This window comes from Lithobates pipiens, unplaced genomic scaffold (assembly GCF_037356315.1).
Source record: "Lithobates pipiens isolate NorthernLeopardFrog02 unplaced genomic scaffold, aLitPip1_a1.2 Scaffold_27, whole genome shotgun sequence".
In the NCBI taxonomy this organism is placed as follows: Eukaryota; Metazoa; Chordata; class Amphibia; order Anura; family Ranidae; genus Lithobates; species Lithobates pipiens.
This window is the reverse complement of record NW_027507788.1, coordinates 210038422-210051989: the sequence shown is the minus strand read 5'-3', so window position 1 is coordinate 210051989 and position 13568 is coordinate 210038422. Positions and strand designations below refer to the sequence as shown.

General features: G+C 45.9%; 1 protein-coding gene across 3 annotated transcripts in view; it reads left to right on the top strand.

The window, feature by feature from the left end:
• The window catches only part of PKNOX2 (PBX/knotted 1 homeobox 2), a 701154-nt gene that overhangs the window by 134887 nt on the left and 552699 nt on the right, over nt 1–13568 (top strand). For all 3 annotated transcript variants that reach the window (XM_077458198.1, XM_077458196.1, XM_077458197.1), the window contains exon 2: nt 9717–9768. The gene's annotated coding sequence lies outside the window, so the exon portion shown is untranslated. The remainder of the gene's footprint in view (nt 1–9716; nt 9769–13568) is intronic.

Below are 13568 nucleotides of genomic sequence, written 5' to 3'. Positions count from 1 at the left end.
ATAGGTTGGACTTGACGGACTTGTGTCTTTTTTTTAACCTCACCTACTATGTAAACTATGTAACTAAGTACCTTTAAAATCCTTTTCTACTCGAGAAACCTCTGGCCATTTTATCTACTAGTACAGAATAAAAGTGGGGTCTCACGGTTTCTTGCTGTCCCAAGTTTCTAAGAGCGGGGGGTTTGATGTCTATAGAGTCGATCGCCCACTGCGTAGACGGTTTTGCATCTGGAAAAGAAAACTGGCAATATAATCAGGATCATTTTTCTACAAGAGTTTCGAAACTGGTATTTAGTGGGTATAATTCCTCCAAACGCGCCATTAATTTTGCTTTATAGCTGTCCTGATGGCCATTATACTTTTTTCCCCTTTGTTAATGCCTTTTCCCATTTGGTTTTTACAATTAAGAAAATGCTTTTTTTTTTTTTTTTAAGTCCAGTTTCAGTGGGAGTATGGGCTGTATGCTAAAGTGATTCTAATGGGGTTGAAAAGCAGTGCAAGTAATGAGGCTTTGGGACAGGCAATGCTTTTCGAAGTGCTGCCTTATAACCAGTCACATTGCCTTCTAGAATGAATTTGGTGAGAATTAGTACTACCATGCATGTATGTATGAGCGCTTTCTCTCTAAAAGGTTCCAATGATCATTTTATGTCCTCTGGATGCTTGCCGGTTTTGTTGTATGCTAGGCTTTTAGGCTGGCATCAGGAGCGGACTGACCATTCGGGCCCTCGGGCACTGCCCGAGGGCCCCATGCCACTAAGGGGCCCCATCAGGGTTGCCAGCCTCAATATAGCCAGGGACAATATGTAAAAATCGATGTTTTGTTAAAAATCCCAAGATTATAGCTGCCCCGCCTCTCCAGTACCTTTTCAGTGTGTGTGTGTGTGTGTGTGTGTGTGTGTGTGTATTCTGTGTGTGTATTGTGTGTCTGTGTGTGTATACTGTATGTGTGTGTGTATACTGTGTGGCCCCCATAATCTCCTATTGCCTGGGGGCCCCATAATCTCCTATTGCCCGTGGGCCCCATGATCTCCTATTGCCTGGGGGCCCCATGATCTCCTATTGCCTGGGGGCCCCATAATCTCCTATTGCCTGGGGGCCACATAATCTCCTATTGCCTGGGGGCCCCATAATCTCCTATTGCCTGGGGGCCCCATAATCTCCTATTGCCCGGGGGCCCCATAATCTCCTATTGCCCTGGGGCCCCATAATCTCCTATTGGCTGGGGGCCCCATAATCTCCTATTGGCCGGGGGCCTCATGCATTGTCAGTCCCCCCCTGGCTGGCATTAAAAATGGGGTGTAAGGCAGGAGGTTCTGACCTCTGCCAAGGGCCCCCAACCAGTGTATATGGAGCCAAATGGTTCCATATACACTCACTGACCACTTTATTAGGTACACCTGTACAATTGCTTGGTAACACAAAATCAGCCAATCATATGGAAGCCACTCAATGCATTTAGGCATCTAGATGTGTTGAAGACAACTTGATGAAGTTCAAACCGAGCATCAGAATGGGGAAGAAAGGGGATTTTAGTGACTTTGAACGTGGCATGGTTGTTGGTGCCACGCGGGCTGGTCTGAGTATTTCACAAACTGCTGATCTACTGGGATTTTCACGCACAACCATCTCTCGGGTTTACAGAGAATGGGCCGAAAAAGAGAAAATATCCAGTGAGCGGCGGTTGTGTTGGGAAAGATGCCTTGTTGATGTCAGAGAAGAATGGGCAGACTGGTTTGAGATGATAGAAAGCAGTGGCGGCTGGTGCTAAACATTTTTTTGGGGGGGGGGGGGGGGGATCGGCAAACGAACCCCTCCAGGTCCGCACTCACCCCACAAATGGAGGTCTCCAGCCGTCCTGGTTCCCCTGATACCTGGCACCACAGTTTCCCCGACTTCCACCCATATAACCCGGTCTTCTTCAGATCTGGAAGATGGGTTATGACTAAGGCCTTATAGGCTGAAACGCGTCAACTGACTTAATCTGTGTTTGTTCACTGCGGCTGTTCAATAAAATGAAGAAATTTTAAGAGCAACAACCGGAGTGCGGATCGTTTTTTCTACATTACTCAGCCAGTGACTGCAGATCGAGCACCTGGGAGCTCTGCTATCTATGTGGGGTAGTAGCACTGACTTTTCTGTTTATACTTCTTCAGATCTGTCTCCTGTCCTGAGTTGCCCGGGATCAGAAGCTGGAAACCGATGGCGAATATTGATTCGCTAGTATCACAAGTGGGAGGACAACCTTTTACAATCCAATTAGAGCCTATTAGTGCGGTGCCCCGCATACAAACTAGGGTGGTGGTTCCCCTGCGCACCTTAAGGATCAGCCACCGTTGATAGAAAGGCAACAGCAACTCAAATAATGACTCGTTACAACCAAGGTATGCAGAACATCATCTCTAAACGCACAACACGTTGAACCTTGAAGCAGATGGGCTACAGCAGCAGAAGACCACACCGGGTGCCACTCCTGTCAGCTAAGAACAGGAAACTGAGGCTACAATTCGCACAGGCTCAACAAAATTGGACAATAGAAGATTGGAAAAAAAGTTGCCTGGTCTGATGAGTCTCGATTTCAGCTGCAACCAGTGGAGGCTGGTGGTTCTTTTTTTTGTGGGGGAGGCAGCAAACAACCACCTATCCCCCCCCCCCGAGTGGCACATAACAACCCCCCCCCCCCCTTGAGCAGCACGTCCGGCACTTACCCCATCGTGGCGAGTGGAAGGCAGCGTGTAGCGGCTCAACTCCGAGCCCTGTTCTCCATGGCGGCTTCCAGCTTCTCCCTTCCTCCTCCTAAGCGTTCAATAGGAGTTCCTGTCCTTTCGGCCAATTGGATGACCGGTGTCAAAGCCCGTTTCCTGATTGGCCAGGAGGAGGATCAGTGTTACAACTGCGAATATTCATTTGCTGTTGTAACACACCTGGGTGGGCTTAGAGCGCACTCTCTGCGACCCGAGCCCACCCCATATTGAAGCCTATTAGAGCCAGAGGCTCTAATAGGTGCTTTAAAAAAAAACACCCCTCCACATTGGAATCCATGCGTCGGTGTCGTGAAAGGGGCATGGATAAGGGAGGTGCCAGTCGGACAGGGGGGTGGTGGGGCAGTGCCCGTGCGCCCTTAATGGACGGGCCGCCCCTGGCTGTGGCATTCACATGGTAGGGTCAAACAACATGAAAGCATGGATCCATCCTGCCTTGTATCACCGGTTCAGGCTGGTGGTGTAATGGTGTGGGGGGGGGGGGGATATTTTCTTGGCACACTTTGGACCCCTTAGTACCAACTGAGCATTTTTCTTGGGGTAGCAAACATTTTTAGATCAAAAAACAATGGGCAGTTGGGTTCTCGGTACATTGACTCTTGGAGCCACCAAAGAGAAATAAATAAAAAGTTGAGGTCCTCCTCAGATCTCGGGTTGGTTTCCTCGTTCTCCTATCTCTGGAAGGAATGTTTAGTTGTCTGTTACATACAGATGTGTTATAAACAATAAAGCCTTGTCATTTCCTTCATCGTGATCCTGCAGGCGTTTTCCCCAAGGAGACCGGAATCCAAACATTTCCGAAAAAAAACAAACACGTCAAAGATGATTTAACGGTCCTTTCGAATCGGAATCGTCTTTTTTTTTTTTTTTTTTTATTCATATTGCGTTACTTTTGTGCAGAATCAAAGACATCTGTTTTCTCAAATACTTGTCACCTGTTCCTTCCGTGGTGTCCCTGAGTCTTCTTCACCTGTAAAGTGCTAATTTGTCACATATAAAGGAAGATCACAGCCTGGTAAGGCAGGTTGTAGCAGCACAGCGATGGCACTTATGTTTAACCCTTTCACGATCAAGGGTCAATGATGCCTACAGGGCAGGACTGGGACAGAAATTTGGCCCTGGACTTCATCCAGACCGGCCCACTTACATTTTGAGTGTCCCATCAGCACCCCCTTACATCAGAGTGTCCCATCACCAGCCCCCTTACAACAGAGTGTCCCATCACCGGCCCCCTTACAACAGAGTGTCCCATCACCGGCCCCCTTACAACAGAGTGTCCCATCACCAGCCCCCTTACATCAGAGTGTCCCATCACCAACCCCCTTACAACAGAGTGTCCCATCAGCACCACCTTACATCAGAGTGTCCCATTACCAACCCCCTTACAACAGAGTGTCCCATCACCAACCCCCTTACAACAGAGTGTCCCATCACCAACCCCCTTACAACAGAGTGTCCCATCACCAACCCCCTTACAACAGAGTGTCCCATCACCAACCCCCTTTCAACAGAGTGTCCCATCAGCACCCCCTTACATCAGAGTGTCCTATCACCAGCCCCCTTACATCAGAGTGTCCCATCACCAGCCCCCTTACAACAGAGTGTCCCATCAGCACCCCCTTTACTTCAGAGTGTCCCATTACCAGTCCCCTTACATCAGAGGGTCCCATTACCAGCCCCCTTACAACAGAGTGTCCCATCAGCACCCCTTACATCAGAGTGTCCCATCACCAGCCCCCTTACATCAGAGTGTCCCATCAGCACCCCTTACATCAGAGTGTCCCATTACCAGCCCCCTTACATCAGAGTGTCCCATCAGCACCCCCTTACATCAGAGTGTCCCATCAGCACCCACTTACATCAGAGTGGCCCATCACCAACCCCCTTACAACAGAGTGTCCCATCACCAACCCCCTTTCAACAGAGTGTCCCATCAGCACCCCCTTACATCAGAGTGTCCCATCACCAACCCCCTTACAACAGAGTGTCCCATCAGCACCACCTTACATCAGAGTGTCCCATTACCAACCCCCTTACAACAGAGTGTCCCATCACCAACCCCCTTACAACAGAGTGTCCCATCACCAACCCCCTTACAACAGAGTGTCCCATCACCAACCCCCTTACAACAGAGTGTCCCATCACCAACCCCCTTTCAACAGAGTGTCCCATCAGCACCCCCTTACATCAGAGTGTCCTATCACCAGCCCCCTTACATCAGAGTGTCCCATCACCAGCCCCCTTACAACAGAGTGTCCCATCAGCACCCCCTTTACTTCAGAGTGTCCCATTACCAGTCCCCTTACATCAGAGGGTCCCATTACCAGCCCCCTTACAACAGAGTGTCCCATCAGCACCCCTTACATCAGAGTGTCCCATCACCAGCCCCCTTACATCAGAGTGTCCCATCAGCACCCCTTACATCAGAGTGTCCCATTACCAGCCCCCTTACATCAGAGTGTCCCATCAGCACCCCCTTACATCAGAGTGTCCCATCAGCACCCACTTACATCAGAGTGGCCCATCACCAACCCCCTTACATCAGAGTGGCCCATCACCAGCCCCCTTACATCAGAGTGTCCCATCAGCACCCCCTTACATCAGAGTGTCCCATCAGCACCCCCTTACATCAGAGTGTCTCATCACCAACCCCCTTACAACAGAGTGTCCCATCAGCACCCCCTTACAACAGAGTGTCCCATCACCAGCCCCCTTACATCAGAGTGTCCCATCACCAGCCCCCTTACATCAGAGTGTCCCATCACCAGCCCCCTTACAACAGAGTGTCCCATCAGCACCCCCTTTACTTCAGAGTGTCCCATTACCAGTCTCCTTACATCAGAGGGTCCCATTACCAGCCCCCTTACATCAGAGTGTCCCATCAGCACCCCCTTACGTCACAACGATGACTGGACCCAGGGCAGCTGCCCCTTTTTGCCCTGCATTAAAGACGACCCTGCCTAGATGCCCGGGTCAAATGTAGCAGCATCAGCATGTGTGTCGGCTAACGTTACGTGACTATGACTCTGTGACCAATTTGCTTACTTACAGTGTTGTCACATTTTGACTGACAATTGCGCGGTCATGCAGCGCTGTATCCATATGAAACTTTTATAATTTTTACACAAATAGAACTTTCTTTTGGTGGTATTTGATCAGCTCTGCGTTTTTTTTATTCTTTGCTAAAAAAGTAAAAAAAGACCAAAAATTTGGAAAAAAAAAGTTTTTCTTTGTTTTTGTTATAAAATTGTTTAAATAAGTAAGTTTTCTCTTTCACTGATGGGCACTGATGAGGTTGCACTGATGGCCACTGATGAGGCTGCCCTGATGGTCACTGATGAGGTTGCACTGATGGGCGCTGATGATGAGGCACTGATGGGCACTGATGATGAGGCACTGATGGGCACTGATGATGAGGCACTGATGGGCACTGATGATGAGGCACTGATGGGCACTGATGAGGTTGCACTGATGGGCGCTGATGATGAGGCACTGATGGGCACTGATGAGGTTGCACTGATGGGCAATGATGATGAGGCACTGACGGGCACATGTTTGCTGTGTGGTGAATCTGCCGAAAGGGTTCTTTCTTTCCCTCTGGGGACTTTGTGGAGCACTTTTCGCACTTTATGAATTACCGGCTTGGGGTCTTTATGGACTTTCTTGTCTCCTTTTAGAATTTATGTTTTATTATATGTTTTAGTGGATTATTAGACTTATTAGTAGCGCTGTTAATATAGTGGTGCTGTTTATGACTTTGGTTGAAATATTATTACTATATATGTGTGCACACTGATGGGCACTGATGAGGCTGCACTGATGGGCACTGATGATGAGGCAGTGATGGGCACTGATGATGAGGCAGTGATGGGCACTGATGGGGTTGCACTGATGGGCACTGATGATGAGGCACTGATGAGGTTGCACTGATGGGCACTGACGATGAGGCACTGATGGGCACTGACGATGAGGCACTGATGGGCACTGATGATGAGGCACTAATATCCAGCACTGATAGGCGGCAATGATATGCAGCACCTATGGGCACTGATAGGCGGCACTGATATGCAGCACTGATGGGCACTGATGAGGTTGCACTGATGGGCACTGATGATGAGGCACTGATGAGCACTGATGATGAGGCACTAATGGGCAATGATGATGAGGCACTAATATCCAGCACTGATAGGCGGCAATGATATGCAGCACCGATGGGCACTGATAGGTGGCACTGATATGCAGCACTGATGGGCACTGATGAGGCTGCACTGATGGGCACTGATGATGAAGCACTAATGGGCACTGATGATGAGGCACTAAAAAGCAGCCCTGATAGGCGGCAATGATATGCAGCACCGATGGGCATTGATAGGCGGGAAATGTGGGAGGACGTCTATGGATGCCCTCCTGGCAAATTTTGTCCATGCTGTAGCCGTCTTTTTCGGCTGTAGCGCGGACGGGAGGTGGCTAATGAATTGGAAAAAAAAAATAAACAGTAAAGTTTGCCCACTTTTTTTGTATAATGTGAAAGATGATGTTACGGCGTGAATCGTGATCTTTATTCTAAGCAAAAAAATTGGGTTTCTCATTTTTTTCCAGAATCGTGCAGTTCCAGTGTGTACCCAGTTTTCCTTTATATTTACTGGCCTAAGCAATATAATTACCCTCTTATTACTGATCTAATCGATTGCTTTGTACTGTGTATTGCACCGTATACATCACCATTGCCCCCCTTGCACCCCCTTTTTAAATAACCCTGATATTGTATGTAGAGGTTGTGCGTGATGCGTAGAATTCCCAGTATATGTAGACAAATCGAAGGCAGCGGATCAGATGTGTAGCTGATGACAGATATAGGATAGGAATTACATTACACATAACCTTGGTTCCAGGACACAGCAGATCAGAGCTATGTATATGAGGCACCTGTCAGTCCTTCACACATCTCACTGCCATTTAATCCTCCACATTGGACTTTTCTGAAACCCGGGTGTAGGGCTAATAGGGCTATAACCCCCGAGCAGCCAGGTCACGTCCTCATTTTACACATTCACAATCATCTCTGCTTTGATTCTATTGGAAAAACACATGTAGCGCTACCCACACACAGGGGCAGATGGTGAATATGGTTATCTCCCACCCTGCACAGCCAGGCACATGAATTTCCCACTCTCTCTGTAGACAAGAAACAGTTCTTGTCGCTTTGTTTTTTATTTTTTTGTTTTTTTTATTTAGGGGAATTGAACTTGGGATGGGAAAGGGTTCTTATGGGATGCCCATTTGATCAACAAAGGAACTCTTCAGGGACTCAACTACATACAGTGCCTTAAAAAAGTCTTCATACCCCCTTTAAATGTTCCACATTTTGTCAGGTTACAACCAAAAACGTAAATGTATCTTATTGGGATTTTATGTGATAGACCAGTGATAGTCGAGCCTTGGCACCACAGATGTTTTGGAACTACATTCCAAATTGTAATTGTAATTGCAGCGAAAGGCAGTTCTACAATGTATTGACTCAGGGGGGCGCCATACGAATGTACCCCCCCACACTTTTCACATATTTTATTTGTAAAACATTTTGAAAACCATTTATCATTTTACTTCCACTTCACAATTATGTGCCACTTTGTGCTGGTCTATCACAGTGATGGCAAACCTAGTGATGCTCAACTACACTGCAGAGTGCATGAGCATCATGGGAAATGTAGTTCCAAAACATCCGGGGTGCCGATGTCCCATGTCTTGGTACATTTTTCCATTCATCCTTACTTCAACGATATGAGGTTTGCCAGTACCGTATTCTGAAAAACAGCCCCAAACCATGATGTTCCCACCTCCAAACCTCACTGTTGGTATGGGGGGTGTTTTTGGGGTGATGTGCCATTTGACCTCTAAACATGGTGCGTATTTTGGCATCCAAAGAGTTCTATTTTAGTCTCATCTGACCAGACTATGATCTCCCCGTATTTCACAGGCTTGTGTAAATGTCGTGCAGCAAATTTTAAAAGCTTCAACATGCTTTTTCGACAGCAATGGAGTCTTGCGTGGTGAACGTGCATACAGGCCATGGCGGTTGAGCGCATTACTTATTGTTTTCTTTGAAACAATTGTACCTGCTAATTCCAGGTCTTTCTGAAGATCTCCACAAGCGGTCCTTGGCTCTTGAACAACTCTTCAATATTCTGTCAGAAATCTTGTGAGGAGCACCTGGTCGTGGCCAGATTATGGTGAAATTATGTTCTTTCCACTTCCGGATTATGGCCCCCAACAGTGCTCATTGGAACATTCAGAATTTTATTCTGTAACCAATGCCATCAGTATGTTTTGCGACAATAAGGTTGCGAAGGTCTTGAGAGAACTCTTTGCTTTTGCCCATCATGAGATGTTTCTTGTGTGACACCTTGGTAATGAGACACCTTTTTATAGGCCATCAGGGGAGACGGAACCAGCTGATATTAATTTGGGGCAGGATTGCTTTGTAATTATTGATAGACTTCAGCTGGTGTCTTGGCTTTCCATGCCTTTTTGTACCACCCTTTCTTCATGTGTTCGATACTTTTGCCATGTGTCATTCCATTTTATTACACAGAACTTCATTTCGGAACTTATTTGTTTTGGTGTCTTTGTGTGTATGGATTGCATGGGTTGTTACCGACATGTGAGGAAAATTTCATGTCAATAGCACCTTTAGAAATATATTTTCCTAGAAACATGGTGACATGTTCAATACCTATTTTACCTACTGTATATATACAGTATATATCATCTCTACTAAACCAATATTTTATCATATGCTGCCAGGAATTTTGTATATCACACTGACCGCAATTGGGGTCATTCTGAGTTTTGCATACACCCATACAAGTAATTCACACATTAGTAATATCCGTATAATGCTGAATTAGCAACTAAGGTGGAAATTCTTTAGTAATCCATTCTCATTTCTTATAGGTGTCCTGCAAGTACAGAAACCGGAGTCTTTGCAATGTGATCCCGTGAACAAGTAAGTCGTTGACTGTACTGTTGTTTTACTAAGGGTGAAAGTTTTTTTAAGAGTGTTGTAAAAAGTTGGATTTGTTACTATTATTACAGATAATTTAGTGGACTACTTAAAACCCAACTCCGGGCTCCTTTAATTTCCATAGATTTATAGTGCTTAGTATGTGTTGACCTCTTTGGGCTTTCTTCAAAAGACTTCTTTTAGTTCTTGCTGTACTCCTGGAGATATCAGAGCCATGATAGGCCCCAGTGCTGGCGTTGTGTCTCTACCCCCGTCTGTTCCCAAAATGCTTGGCTACATTGTCGACACAGGGGGTGATGACACAACGCACTGGTGTGTCTACCAGTCTTGGAGTAATGATGTTGTCAAGTGGGTGAGGGAGTACCAAAGTGGAACTTTACTCATAACAACTTGGTAAAAAAGTAATGTTCTTTAGCAAGGAACATACATTCCACCTTAATAATTATGCCACCAAAATTAAATTGCCTCCAGCATTGTTCCTGTTTCTTCTTGCCAGAGACCGCCATTTTGCTAAATCATAAAGCGGAACCAAACCCTTCGATTTAACGCCTTCAAAAAAGTTACTTTCCCGGAATGCCGGGACTGCTAACTGTCACATTTGCTTGTATCCTCAACCAAACTGTCAAACCATCAAATGGTTGGTGTCATATCTGATCACATGTGCAGCACCAGGGCATTTGCAGGTCAAACAGAAGCAGCTCCCTTTGCTATAAAAGATAGGAGGGTTTAATCCTGCTTCAAGGATGTCAGCAGATTGACCTCTACAAATTTGCCTAAAAAATGGAGAGCGACTGAACATGTCCTCAGAGACAATGTATTACTAGATTTTAAACAGTGTAGCCACTTATTCTTAATGTTTTACAAAACTATACCTGCAAAAGGGGCCAACCGGAAGTGATCTAGCAGGACTTAAAGTTCCACGTTAAGCTTTTTGAAGAAGGCCCACCATAAATGATTACATAGGAAAGCTAAGCACTGTAAGCCCCTGTACACACGGTCGGAGATTCCGACAACCAAATCCGTCGGATTTTGTCCGTCGGATTATGTCCGACGGATTTTGTCCGAAGCTGTTGCATACACACGGTCGGAAAAAGTTGTAGGAAAATCCGATCGTTCAGAACGTGTTGACGTTATTTCGTTACGACGGGACTACATTCAGGCTAGTAGCCAATAGCTTTGGTGTAGGAATTTGATCTGAGCATGTGTGGCACTTTGTCCGATCGGAATTCTCTACACATGATCGGAGTATGTCCAATCGGAGCAATTTGTCGGAAAATATTTCCGGCAAGTTGGAAAAGTTGGTCCGTTGGATATTCCAATGGAAACAGTCCGATGCAGACCACACACAGTCGGAATATCCGACAAAACGCTCCGATGGAATCTCCGATCGTGTGTACAAGGGCTAAGTCTATGAAAATAAAGGTGCCTGGAGTTGGGCTACCAAAGGGGGGTGGTTGCAAATCTGTGCCTAGAATGCGATTAAAGTATAACTGAAGACAAAACTTATTTTTGGATTTTTTTAAACCTAAAACATTGCATTTAATTCCCACGGTTTCTGTATTAGTTCCCCTGTGTATGGAAGCAGCCCACATACCATTGGTGGCTCACCACCAGTACAGGTGTGACAAAATCAGATTCAAACATGTAAGGTTCCAGCGCCTTTAACTCCTCTGAGGGTTTTATTGCTGTCTATGCCCCCATTAGGGAGATTCACCCTCACTATTTGTCCTGGTGATTGTTATCACCAAGTGAAGGTAACAGAAATGTCCAAATTTTGAGTTGTCACCAGAACAAGACACTAGTTTTGGTGACAACCACTTTGTAGGGATTTTTTCTCACTCCAGTTTTGGCTATGTAAGGGGAAATCAATCGCCCTAATAGGACATAGATGGCAAAAAAAAAAAAAAACCTGACAAGGGTTACAAGAGGCGTAACTACCAGGGTCACAAGGGTTTAGGGCAGCACAGTGGTGTAGTGGTTAGCACTCTCGCCTAGCAGTAAGAAGGGTCGCTGGTTCAAATCCCAACCATGACACTACCTGCCTGGAGTTTGCATGTTCTCCCTGTGCCTGTGTGGGTTTCCTCCACTTTCCTCCCACTCTCCAAAGACATGCAGGTAGGTTAATTGGCTTCTGTACAAAATTTACCCTAGTATATGAATGGGGACCTTGGATTGTGGGCTCCTTGAGGGTAGGGACTGATGTGAGTGTACAATGTACAGGGATAGGGGCAATTGTAGACACTCACTCAGGTTGAACTGGATGAACTGGTGTCTTTATTCAACCTTACTAACTATATAACTATGTAACAAAGGTTGTACTTGTGACTGGGCTCTGGCATTCCACCACTGTGGGAGGGAGGCCAAGACAGCTGCAGGTCCATAAGTCTCCCTTCACACCGCTGTGACCCCCAAAGTCATGGGACTTGCTTGCGACTTTTGTGATGTAACAGTGCCGTCTATGGCACCCAAAAATCCAGACCAGAGGAAAGTGCCCCGGGACTAAAGGAAAGAGCACCAGGACCGATGAAAAGGGCCACAGCGGTCAGGTGGGCCCCTGGATTACAATAACCCTCCCTTACTCTATACAAAATGCAAAAAAAAAAAAATGTTGCCTTCGGTTTTACTTTAAGACCAAGCTAATCAAGGGGACACACAGATGTTGTGTACAAAGCATAAGGGTTCATTTGGGCCATCAACTTTTCTGTGGTTTTCAGGGTTTTGCAAAACATAGGTAAGCAAAAAATCTGTCATTTTATACAGGAATCGTTTTTATTACTGCGCTGCATTGTAGGACTCTGTGAAAAAAGTTGTTCATTTTAAATTTTGATGCGTTGCCCAGCATGGTCCGATTTAAATCTACTGAGTGGGACCCTCCTGCACCAATGTCTAGGGAACATCAGAATGTTATATCGTACAGTATTGTACAGTGTTGTACATTGTTGTAGCGCTGCCATTTTCAACCAGAGTGCCCAGGGGTGCCTTGAGGTTTCTTCAGGGGTGCCTTGGCAAAATGCCTAAAAATTGCCCTAAAATTGTATACAAGCCAGCAGGTGGATGAAGCCTGCCTCTTAGTTACACAAAGCCACAGGTTTTCCTTGTGCAACGTTCTAGCCGCCGGCGTCCTAACAACCAATGATGTCATCAGGTTTATCTGCACAGCATCCTCGTTTGACCCTCCTCACCTGCCCTGCTCTGTCGGCGTTAGGGTCACATTAGCAGAGTGATGGAGAAAAACTGAGGGAGAAGAGAAACATTGGAATACTAGTCAGTACCAGTGTGCAAAAGTGTATTGGATTTGGAAGAATAAATCACCGCTACCGTTGGGTGTCCTATGTGTGTGGATGTTGATGTATTATGTAAAACGATTAGAATCATTTTTTTTTTATATTTTAGCATGGGGCACCTCGAGACTGTCCATAATTTTAGAGGGTGCCTTGACTCAAAAAAAGGTTGAGAAACGCCATTGTAGCGTGCATTGTTGCAATGTGTCCTGCCATGCTTGCTACCCTCTATTCATTCCCTTTTCAGAAATAACACGATATATGGTGTAATAGGTTAACTATTTTTTTTTCTAATTCTAACTTAAAATTTGTCTGAAATTCTCACTGTCTGTTGGCAAGACGTGATCCTGTGAGTAATATTTACACCCACGCGAAATGTAATGATACTTATATCCAGATTTCTGTCACTCTGGTATCCTGACTGTGTGGGTGGCCGATACAGCTGGAACTTCGGGAACTTTTGTAGCTAACAGAAGGAGGTTTTTCATAATTATTTGTTTT